The 12,714-nt window shown below is 41.4% G+C and overlaps 1 protein-coding gene across 2 annotated transcripts in view; it reads left to right on the forward strand.

Annotated features, from left to right (window-relative positions):
- The window catches only part of PPARGC1A (PPARG coactivator 1 alpha), a 526,318-nt gene that overhangs the window by 143,897 nt on the left and 369,707 nt on the right, over window positions 1–12,714 (forward strand). The window lies entirely within an intron of this gene.

Below are 12,714 nucleotides of genomic sequence, written 5' to 3' on the forward strand. Positions count from 1 at the left end.
TTGTCTGAGTGGATTGGTGATGGTGGGGTCCTTCCCAAAATCTGGGGAAACTTCAGAATTGCTCCTCGAAACAGGCCCATGTTGGCAGGGCCAGGGATGGGGTGGATGGTTGGATGGGTGGGTGGCTCATTCATTCATTCAGTCGTATTTATTGAGTGCTTATTGTGTGCAGAGCACTGTATTAAGCACTTGGAAAGTACACTTCAGCAATAAAGCCAGACAATCCCTGCCCACAGCGGGCTTACCAGTCTAGGAGGTGGGAGACAGATACCAAAACAAGTCAACAGGCAATAGCATCAATATAAATAAATAGAATTATAGACAAATACATAGCAAAACAAGTAAACAGTCATTAATGTAAATAAATAGAATTTTAGATATGTACATATACACACAAGTGCTGTGGGGTGGAGGGTAGAGCAAAGGGAGTGAGTCTGGGTGATGGGAAGGGAAGGGGGAGCTGAGGAAAATGGGGGGCTTAGACTGGGAAGGCCTCTTGAAGGAGATAAGCCTTCAGTAGGGCTTTGAAGGGGGGAAGTGTGATTGTTTGGTGGATTTGAGGAGGGAGGGCATTCCAGGTGAGAGGTAGGACGTGGGCCAGGGGTCGACGGCGGGACAGGTGAGAATGAGGCACAGTGAGAAGATCAGCACCATAAGAGTGGAATGTTCGGGCAGTTTGCAACTGAGTTAGGGCAGAATAACAACTCCAGTCATGTAATGGTTTGTTTGCACTTCATTTTGCTGGGTGCTGAGCTGTTTTGCTGACAGAAATGGAGTGGAGGGAGAAGACTTGCTAACCTCAGGTCATGAAAGGCTGACCACATTTCGTAGGGCCACAGTTTCCACTGTTTCTGGAGAAACAAATTAAAATGGTTCATGGCTGTTTGAAAGTAGTTCTTTTGCTAAAATAATCTTATATAAAATAAGGCTACCCAGTTACCTTTATTTTGAGACTTGGGGAGTGTGGATTGGTATGATGGGGTTCAAGCAACAGCATATGAAATCTTCCCTCTAGGAAGGCTAATGAGGTGGATTCACACAGATCTGAATATTTTTTCCTTCTTTGCCATAAATGCACAAGGAGAAATTGATTTCACTTCAGAAGTTACACCAAGGAGAATTGATTGTTGCATGTGGGTCTGCTTCAAACACACATATGCGTTCACCACTAATGATATCATTCAGTGCACACATGCTAATACAGAGCTTTGCACACAGTAAGAGTTCAATAGATATAATTGATTGAGTGTCTGGGCAGAATATTACCATCCCGTGAGCATCCCTGAACACACCTGGTCAGGGAGATTTTAGAAGTAGGTTCTGAACAAACCACCAACATCAAGGAAAATGTAGTAAATATGTGAAGGTTCAGCAGAGTGAAAGAATTGATGAGCCAGTATGTGAAAAGTGCACTGTGATCCTCAGAAAGAAATGCTCCCCGCACAAAAACAATTTAGTTCCTCAGATTGGCAGAAACAAGACATTTGGTTGATTTTTTTTTTCCTTTCAAACTTGAAACTTTTACATTTTGGAATATATGACAGCAGATTTAAAAGGTGAGATTACTAGAGAATGAATGGAAAATTTACAGAATGTTTAATTTTACTGACTCCATATGATTATACTTTTATTATATGCTAAAATGATTGATGCGTTAGAAGATGATTTTTTTACAGCATATTTCTATTGCTGTATTGGTGGAATGTTTCGGATTTTAATGTCCAATATGTAAACCCTGAGGGATCTGTTCTTATAGAGCAAATGAGCACAAATTTATCTGTGTTGAAGCTATTGACAAGATGCAATTTACATCCTTGCTTTATATCTATGAACAATATCTTTGCTGCTTTGAAGTTTTAATAAAAATTTTGCATGAAACAAATGATTCATGGAATTTAGAGGGAATGCAGATTAGCAGAGTTTTTCACTGACATATTCCCTGTCTGCACTGGGGTCATCCTGAGGATGCGGTTTGTAAATCAGAACGGCAAGACCAGGGGTCTGATTGGCTTTAGATTTCTGAAAGAAACAGTCCAAAAATAGGATCGTTTCCATAATCCCAGAGAAAAAGGCTAGAATCGTAAGAAGTAATCAGCTGTGTGAAAGAATAAATTTTGCACTTCCGATTTGCAGAAATCTTGTCAATTGCTACTGTGCCTGAACACTTGTTAATACAATAAGATAATTACATAATTAAATACACCATAGAATTTCAATAATAGAAAACTTTGTTTTCTCATCACAGTATGTAAGTTGCTGCTGTGGAAACTCACACTTGGTACTTGGAGTAATACTAAATCATTCTCCTCCATCTCGTTCGATGCCGCATTCTGTTGCTGCTCTTATGCTGAGACACTTTCCTTTTGGGCTATTTTTAGTTGGCTATTTTTAGACAAGGTGAAATTAAGCAGGAAGTTCCCCCAAGCTTCTGACTTCACTTCTCTGTGACTGTCGATTCGGTTCAATCGCATCTTCTGCGACGCCCAAGGACCTGATGGTTAACTGGTGAATCTGAAATGGAAGCAGACTGTTCTTTGGAGTGAGCGATTTGTGAGCGAGGCACGCTAGGCATCTCTCGTGTGGGTGTGCGTTTTTGGTCATGAATGGTGGTTTGTGCGGTCTCATTCGTGTTTGGAACGTTGCAAGTGTCGTGGTCATTCTGGCCTGATCCCCACTGAAGCAGATGAACTGTACAATGCTGTTTTGCCGATGGCTATTCAGGAGGGGGCCGGGAGGAAAAGGTCAGGGTGAGCCTGCCAGCTCTGAAGAGCTGCGTTTGACTGCTACTGGGCTAGGATGCTCCTTTTTCCGGGGTGTTTTCTTCTACTGGTAGCGTTGTTCCCTGGTCCTTCTAGAGTAAGAGGTTGGGGAGGTAGGGAAAGATAGGGAAAGTAGAAGATCCTGGGAGTCATGCCTAGCCTTGGAACTGTAGGTTAAGCAGACCCTTGGCTTTGCAGTCCAACTGGGCACCATGCAGTGTGGGTGCCAGGCTATTTAAGTGCTTACTATGTGCCAGGCACTGTTCTAAGTGCTGGGGTAGATACAAACTAATTAGGTTGGACACAGTCCCTGCCCCATGTGGGGCTCACAGTCTTAATCCCCATTTTACAGATGAGGCAAACTGAGGCCCAGTGAAGTGACTTGCCCAAGGTCACAAAGCAGACTGGTGGTAGAGCTGTGATTAGAGTCCAGATCCTTCTGACTTCTGGATCCTTCTGACATCGACACATATGAGAAAGGGCAGCCCAAGGGGCAAAAATCCCTAGCAGTGTATGGATACCACAAATCTCATCAATGCCCAGGGATAATGGAGAGGTGAGTCTGGGCCCCATGGGGTCAAATTGGTGTTGAGGCACCTAGAATTCTGGCCAGTGAATGATTCAGTGAAGAGGGCTCTCTTGGGAAGTGGCAGGTAATGTGTGACTTCCCTGCTAGTTTGTAAGTTCTTTGAGTTCAGGGATCATGTCTACTAACTCCGCTGTACTTTCCCAAGTGTTCAGAACAGGGTCCGACACATAGTAAGCTCTCAGTAAATACCATCGACTGATTGGTAGAGTTGTGTTGGGGGATGCTAAGTAGATTTCCCTGGATTGAGATGAGAACTCGAGATGGAACTAATGGCAGATACAAAGGAAGTGAAGGATGGAAAGCCCAGGGGTCGAGAGTTTAGCTGATGCAAATTGGATTGAAAGCCAACCACGGCAGGTTGCTAATAAGAACACAGCCCTGATCCCAGTGACATTGGAGGTAGATACATTTTGGTCTTCTATGGCAGGCGGCCTGAGGGAGGAGAGGCCGGGTTTACAAAGTCCCACAAGGAAGGTCATAGTAGTAGTAGTAGTATTTATTAAGCACTTGTGTGCAAAGCACCATACTAAGCACTGAGAGAGAATACATAGGTGGAAATTAGACACAGACCCTTTCCCTCAGAGGGGTCACAACCTAAGAAGGCGGCAGGGATTAAAATCTGCCAGACTTCCTCTGTAGCTGTAGGAATGGAGAGGAAAGGCAAGAGTAAGATATGAGGCAGTGGATGGATGACAGGTATCAAAGAGGATGCCAAGGTAATGGGCATGGGAAGCTTCAAAGAGTAGAGCCATTGACAGTGATGGCAAAGCTGGAAACTGGTGAAACCTTTGAGGAAAGATTTTTAAAAAGGTATGGTTTTAGGCAGGTTCAGTTGACAGGAAGGATGGGAAAACCAAGTGGCTATGTCCTGAAGGCAGAAAGAGTTTAGTATAGAAGGTGAGAGAGATAAGGCATAGGTTGGTAGCCAGGAATGTCCTGCAGGCAGTTGGGAATTAAAAGTGCAGGACCCAGAGAGTGAGGTTTGAGGATGAAGAGTCGAGCTCTCAGGACTGAACCCTTGGAGGAATTTCTCAGTTCCTCAGGAGGAAGAAAGAGAGAATTAAGCCAAGTGGGGAAACTAGGGGTCTGGAGCTAAAGTCAGAAAAACTTTCAAGGCGGTAAATTAAGGGAGTTAAGGAGGCACATCCAAGGCAGCAGAGAGATCTTGGGGAGACAGGAGACAATTGTCACATTCCTCTGTGCCATATTCCCCAGCACCCAGTAGGGGACAGACATAGTTTATATTTAATCTTATGGACGGGATCAGAGGGGCAGTGAGTAACTCTGGTCAGATTCAGAGTAAACGAGTAATGAAAAGTAAGCATAGGGTTCCATTCAAGACCCCATAAAATTATTTTTCCAAAACAGAATTTAGCACAGGCATTTCTCCCCATCGTGGGCCACTGTGTGGTGGTTTTGTCCACCTTGTTGTGCAACTGGGAGCAGGTGGAGAGATAGAGGTGGTCATAGAGGGAGAGGTAAGGTGGGAGGGAGGACAATGGGGAACAAATAGGAGGTTTGGGGAAAGGGACCATGTGACAGGTGAGGAAGATGATCTTTGCAGAATCCACTGGGAGATGTTCCAGATGCAGGAGGAGATATGAGACTGTAAAGTAGTTGAGATGAAAGGACTTGAGAAATAAAAAGAGCGGTAGCTGAAAACCAGGGGAATCCATGAGCTCCTTGAGAGGAAATGGATGTAAAGCACATCCAGATTGCAAGGAGCTTGAGAAAATAGTTTGTAGAGGGAAAGTGGAAGCAAGTAGTTCAAGGAGATGAGCAGGAAGATAGCAAGGAGAGAGGCATTTGCATTAATGAAATAAAATAGGTATGTGTTTTTCCTTTTAGAATAGAAGTTTTTCTTCCTTTTAAAACAGAGGTTTTCTAGGTATGAAATGTGCACATTAATGCTATTTTCAGGCATGCAGGACAAACCCCCAAATCCTCATTGGCTAAGCTGTTTTTGAAGGATGCAAGCTGAAATTGTCTCTTCCACGGAAAGAGAGATTTTTTAAAGCTGTTCCCTGAATATACATTCCTAAGAGACCCTTTGCATCAGAAAATCATTTGAGTGGTTTCTATATGAAAAAAATGAAGATCCCACAGAGTTAAGGACCCTTCACTCTCTCATTTAGGATATTTCTTTCAAAGCTGTCAATCACCTCTTTAATGGTGTGGCTGAATTTTGTTTATGTGTGTGTGTATGCATGTGCAAATAGAACACATGTCATCTATGATAACGAAGTTTGGGAGGTGTGCTACTCATTCGAGGACTGAACAGGATATTTTAAATGTAGCCACCAATTCCAGTGAAACCACCCTTTCATTTTTACCGCCCTCTAATATTTGTGAGAACAAGGCTCCTGCCATAAAGAAAGTGTATTAAATGGCAGTTTACACACATTTCACAGCGTTTGGGTTCAAGAAGGACAAGAAAATTGCATTAGTTGATTAGAGGAAGAAATGTGAGATTGTTGGAGAAACTGCCATTCTAACAACGTTAAAACTCTCAATAAATCAGTAGAAATAGTAATGGCATAGGCATGGAAATCATTTGACAATTCAGCAGCATCTACACTCCGTTCACAAAAAATATATTCCTACTGCCATAAAATGTAAAAAAGCTCAGGAAAATAAGGGTATTTTTGAATGTAAATGTAACTTTGAGAGGCATAGTGGATTTTGAAAAATGGTAAGTCGGTGGAGAACCATATTCTGTTGGCCCTATTTATTCTTCCCGAGCTTGATTCAAAAGAGCCTTTAGAAATTCACAAAGAGAACATTTTTGTAGATTTTATTTTCTGCACACAGTTTATTTATGTATTACCGCTATATTATTATTCAAATTACCCAAAGTTTCCAAAAATCTTTTTACACACATCATCTTCCATGCTGTTTATTTGTGAAGGCACCTTTCATCTAAGGTTCTTACAAGTACCTTACTATACAAATGTTTTCTAATGGCATCAGCACGTGCTAGGCATTCTTATTTTACAGATGAAAAACCTAGCTGTAAAGCAGGAGGCAGAATAGTTTAGTGGAAAGAGCACTCGACTAGGAATCAGGGGAATTGGCCTCTGATCTCAAAGTGTCATTTAGGTTGTAGCAAGGACTCCAACCTCTCTGTGTCTCAGTCTTCACATCTGTAAAGAGGGGATATGCTTCCTGCCCCTCTTTGTCTTCCAAGGATGGATAGGTTAATAGAGTGAAACTGAAAATAACTGTGAAATACGTTGGATTCTTAAAGGCAAAAGCTGGGGGATGACAAGGCGGCACTCATCTCATTCTCATGATCCATCAATCAATCAATCATATGTATTGAGCGCTTACTGTGTACAGAGCACCGTATGAAGTGCTTGGAAGAGTACAGTATAACACAGTTGGTAAACATGATTCTGCCCACCAGGATCTTACAGTTTGTCGGGGAGACTGGCATTAAAATAAATTATGGGTATGTACGTAAGTGCCATGGGGATGGGATGAGTATCAAGTCTGTAAAGGGTACAAATCCTAGTACAAGAATAACACAGAAGGAAGTAGGGGAAATGAGAATTTATTCTGTGACTTGCCCCCAAAGTGCAGACCAGGCAAAGACCTCTGGTCTTCTGCTTCTCTGACTGATGTTCTTGCCACTCAGCCCTTTCCACCACTGAGCAGGGTCGGCTACTTTTTGTGGGACAAATTTAACTGTGGCTGCTATTACCCATTAAGCACCACAGCACACCAAGGGACAACCTTTTTGTGGGTCCAATTGACTGGAACCACTGGTCTCACATTGTCTTTTTCTGTCGCATTCAGTCAACCGTATTTATTGATCACTTACTTTTGTGCAGAGCACTGTACTGAGCACTCGGGAAAGTACAATATTATAGAGTTGGTAGATATAATCCCTCCCCATGAAGAACTTACAGTCAACAGCTAGGGGAAATATTAGAGTATAAGGACACTTACATAAGGGCTGTGCCACATACGTGCTCCTGGGAGAACTTCATCTTCAGTGGTGTCTTCTCCAATTACAAAGATGCAGGACAGCAAATATTGCCCGCTGTAAAGACTGTAAATTTTTTTTAAATGGTATTTGTAAAGTGCTTACTATGTGCCAGGCACTGGACTAAATGCTGGAATAGATACAAGTTACTCAGGTTGGTCACTGTCTATGTCCCGCATGGGGCTTTCACTCTTAATTCCCATTTTACAGATGAGGTAACTGAGACAAAGAGAAGTGAAGTGACTTGCCCTAAGGTCATACAGCAGACCAGAAGCAGAGTTGGGATTAGAACCCAGGTCCTTCTGACTTCCAGGCCCGTGCTACTTCTCTTAGGCTCGGAGTTAGGCTCAGATTTATGGAATTGACTGTCCACTTTTAATATACCCATCATAGGGATTAGAAAATTGGTTGCCTAAGAGTTTAGTGTAAATTTTAGCTTGAATGATTCTATTGTCAAAATGTTAAGAAAAAAAGTGGAATTTTCTACTTGCTTTTCTTCCCACAGTGTGGATAGTGGTTAATCATAGCCAGGAGATTCTCACTGGGGTTGGGTTTAGGATTTAGACATGGGAACCTGGCTTCTAAAACCTTTGAGAGACTGAACTGCAGATCTGCATCCAAATGTAGCTTCCTTTTATCCACTATCACAGCACACATCAATCACTTTTGATAAATGTTTTTGGTGTCTAATTATTCTCTTAGTTTGTTTTATGAACTCATTTTGGTAATAACAATAAAATACTCCAGGTGGTATATGTCTAATGGCTTATTTGCACTTGTTAAGTGGTTAAGATCACTTGACCTTAGGGTTTATGCTTTGTAACATCACACATGATAATCACCCTGAGGAGCACTACTGTGTCTTATTTCCTCACTAGAATTACAGATATTCCTCCTCTTTTGCATTTTCAAATCAGTTTCATCTATTAACCTTGAAACATTTCACCTGCATATATCAATAATTGACAAACCCCTGGGAAGTATGGAGTCTCTCCATTTTGTGGATAAAGAAATTAAGCCACAGAGAGGTTACGCCTACTGCCCAAGGCCACACAGGAGATCTGTGATCAGAATTCAGATTTCCCAGTCTGATTCAGGTTCCTAGTCTGTTTCATCCACAGGCCTGTCCATTCCTTTAAGGACCTTGCCCTTGAGAATAGTTTCATTTGCAAATACTGTTCTCTACTTTCTTCACTGGAATGACAGACTATTTGTAGAATCAGAACCAGGACTGAAGCCTGTCCAGTAAAACCAAGGTTTCCAGAAGGAGGATGAGGTCCATAGTGCCGAAGATAGCTGAGAAGTTGAAGAGAATTAGGACAATGTGGAGTCCATTAGATTTGGCAAGGAGGAGGCCACTGATGTCCTTGGGGAGAGTGGTCTCAGAGAAGGGAATTGGAGGGTCAAGAAGGGAATTGGAGGAGAGGAAGAGGACATCATTGAACCTCTACGTTTCAAGGCATCATTACAAGATGCTGAATCGATCAAGAAGCTATGGTCTCTCCACCATTAGATAAGATTTTTGGAATGAAGAAATCTTGCATCCATTTTCCCCCAAATGGATGGATTTCTAAAAGTGATATAAGATACTTAGAGAGAGGAGTTCAGAAGAAGTAAGCCTGTTACAAAGCAAGTAGAAGAATACTGACAACCTAAACTGGACAAATCTTTAGCTAAATTTGAAAAACCAGTTCCACAGTGGAGATCAAATTGCTACTTCTACAGTTTTCAGCAAGGATTTATAGTTATGACAACTCTATAGCGTTGAGATATGTTTTGAATTGCTTAAGCAACAGCTTAGTGATATATAATACAATTATATATAGCATAGAAGGGAATTTCATATTATATTTCCCAAGGTCTTAAAATGGATCCCATTTAGTCTAGGGAAGACACCCCCTTGATATAGCCCCATTTTCAAGAAATATAATCCTACTGAGTCATGGAGTTTGTCTGAAATTACAGTGAAAGTTGGAGGAAAAATATAAATATAGTTAGTAATAGCAAGAGTAAGGAAAAGTGAAGTAAGTGAATCATTAATAAATTAGAGTAAAATGGGTACATTCTAAGGGTGTTAAGGATGACTATTGAGATGATATGAATGAGGCTGATGGAAATTATCTGGAGCTGGGTGTTTAGCAGGAGTTTCTGAAAGCAGGAAGGCTGTGGTCTGGCAAATTTGAAAGGGGAAAGAGTACAAGGTAGTGGCTAAGTTGTCTAGTATTGGGTTTACCAATTACCTCAGACAACCAGAGACTTCAATTTAATATAAAAATCGTGGCACATTCCTTCACACTTATGTTTACATTGGAACTATTTTGAAAGGGTTCGTACATTAACCACATTAACAGTTATTCACTGAGAGAATCTATGGCATTGTATCAGAACTAATAAGGATAAAGGGTGAGGCTGTGGGTGTGAAACTGGGCATCTTGTGGGTGGGTAACCGGAAACAAACCATGAACTAATAATACAACACTAAATTAGCCACAATTTAATTAAATACGATTTATGTTAAAGTATCTGAATTAGGGATATGATCCTATAATTACACAGAGTACTTGAAGGAAAGGGTAGATATTTATAGTCTTCTTCCGCCTCTCTCCCATGAAGGGTTCCACTGCTCTCCAGCAGCTCCTATCTAACCAGTTTCCTGGTTTAAAGGGTTTTCTCTTGTTCTTCTTTGAAAGGGATTTGTCTGCATTAGCCAGCAGGGCATAGTATCCAAATGGAAAGACCCAAACTTTGCCCCCATAGTTGAGCTGTACCAGGAAAATGTAGGATTAGAAATGAAAGTGCCGAAGCCCCCTTGCGAGTTCTTTTGAAGAGGGGTGTCAGCTGATTATAATTAGAAAGCCAACACCACTGAAGATCTACCGCCCAGCAGCTGAGTCAAGGAGATGGAACATTAAAAGATGGTAGAGGCTGATACTTTCCCAGGGTATGAACTCTGTGTTCCAGAAGTGAAATGTCACATCCCAGAAAGTTCTGGAATTACGGATCTCAGTGTCACTTCTCACTACAGGCCCTGTTCACATGATGCAAGTCCTGTTTATCTGACCTGACCTAAAATAAGATTCCCCAATGCTTTATTTATGAGATCTGCACCACCATCCCCATGGTGTAAGTAACCTTGGGGTACAGATCATTTGATCACTTCAATTCACATTAACTACCTGTTTCTAAATGGGGAAAAGCATTTACCAGGCTCTTAGACACAAAGCAGCCAGGAGTGCTGTCACTAGGTCTGCTTGACATGTAATGTGATCCAGCTGTTGAACTTTGTAGATTTTTTTGCTTCTAATGTAGTCCTTTTTTTTTTATTCTTTAAATGAACCCTGGCCCTATTCCAGGAGAGCTAAGGCCGAAACCAGATATCAGGAAGTGAAAGGGAGAGCTCTACATTTCACCATGGAAAGTTAAAGACATAGCGTTGGTCCGCAGAGATGTCATTTTACATTACGAGAACATTTAGCATGCCAACTCTCCCTGTCTTAATGTATGAAACCTACCACCCCATAGACCTTCATTCATGACATAATTTAGAATATCTCACGTGGGAGGCTGAAGGAAATAAAATTCACCAGAATATTGGCAGTTTCTCCAATTGGGTCATCCTCTCTCACCTCTCTCTGCACAGTAAGCACTTAATAAATACTATTAATACTACTAGTTCTAGAATCTATAATTCTATAAATCACCCCCCACCTCTCAACCCATTTGGCTTTCTTGCAAAGTTGAATGGAATTGAGGGAGTGAAATTTGAGGCATCAGGGTGAAATGAGCATTTTCTGGTTAGACCTTTGGTGAGTCTCAAAGTAGCATTTCCATAAACTTTAAGCCTGTTTCAGGAAGAAGGTTAGAGAATTGCAGTTGCAGTAATTGTCCCTGGCAAGATTGGAGAAGTTTCCTTTATGAAAGAGCTAGGACAACGGAAGCAAAAATAATTTTCATAGGGAGAGATTTATGGAGATTAATAAAATGATTGAAAATTTGAATAAAAGTCAGCACACTTTCCTGAAGACGTTAGAACCTGTGAGTTCTGATCTCAATGCCTTAAAGTAAGACCTTGAACTACATTTCCTACAAAGACCACTTCCAGTAAGAACTCAAAAATAAACCAGAGTTATGAAATAGAATTCCCTTCTCACAACTCTCCTTTAGTCCATTTCTCTTATCAACTGCAGCCCACAGACCATATTAAAATTTAGGCCTAGTTTGCCACTCAGTTGTATGCAAGGGGAACGTGGATTTTTTTTTTAAATCAAATTTCTCACCTCTGAAGCCCACTCCTTAGGAGCCTCTCAGAGGAGAGTTGCTAGACAATTGTGAGGAACTAAGATTATAATTTCTGGCACATACTGGTTGGGGAAGGATAGAGCCCATGTTTTATGTCATGACAGTGTGGCCTAGTGGAAAGAGCACAAGTCTGGGAGTTAGAGGACTTTGGTTCTAATTTTGACGGTAGGCAGGGAATACACCTACCAACTCTCCTGTATGGTGCTCTCCCAAGTGCTTAGTGCAGTACTCTGTACACAGGAAGTGCTCAACAAATACTATTCACTAATTTTTTTGCCCCTTGCTTACTGTCCCAACTTCTTTTTGCCTCAGTTTTCTCAACTACAAAATGGGGATTAAATACCTCTTCTTCTTCCTACTTAGTCTGTGGGGCCTTTGTGGGACAGGGACTGCATCCAACCTGGCTATCTTGCACCTACCCAGGCACTTAGTTAAGTGCCCATAGTGAGTGCTTAATAAATGGGAAGCAGCGTGGCTCAGTGGAAAGAGCATGGGCTTTGGAGTCAGGGCTCATGAGTTCGAATCCCAGCTCTGCCACTTGTCGGCTGTGTGACTGTGGGCAAGTCACTTAACTTCTCTGTGCCTCAGTTCCCTCATCTGTAAAATGGGGATTAAGACTGTGAGCCCCACGTGGGACAACCTGATCCCTCTATGTCTACCCCAGCGCTTAGAACAGTGCTCAGCACATAGTAAGTGCTTAACAAATACCAACATTATTATTATTATTAATAAATGCTGCAATTATGATTAGCTTTGGCTTGAAGGGATTTGGGGGAGATTTTGAGCAGAATACTAAATAATTGAGTGAAATACCTAATGATTATCTGATCTACCATTCCCCAGGAGGAGATTTCAGACTGACTTTTAACTATTGAGCTTTTAAGAGACATATTGGAGAAATGTTTATTTTGAACAGCTGGGGCAGGGGAGTGAAAGAAAACTATTCAAAATGTAATCTTGTGGAGACTGAAGCTGAATTAAAGTCTATTGTTTAATAGCTCTCACTGATCTAACCTGTGAAAGCCAAATTTGTTACTTCACAAAAAAATTCTTTAATTTCAAAACCATCAGTCTAATTT

Source organism: Ornithorhynchus anatinus, chromosome 18 (genome assembly GCF_004115215.2).
Source record: "Ornithorhynchus anatinus isolate Pmale09 chromosome 18, mOrnAna1.pri.v4, whole genome shotgun sequence".
Classification (NCBI taxonomy): Eukaryota; Metazoa; Chordata; class Mammalia; order Monotremata; family Ornithorhynchidae; genus Ornithorhynchus; species Ornithorhynchus anatinus.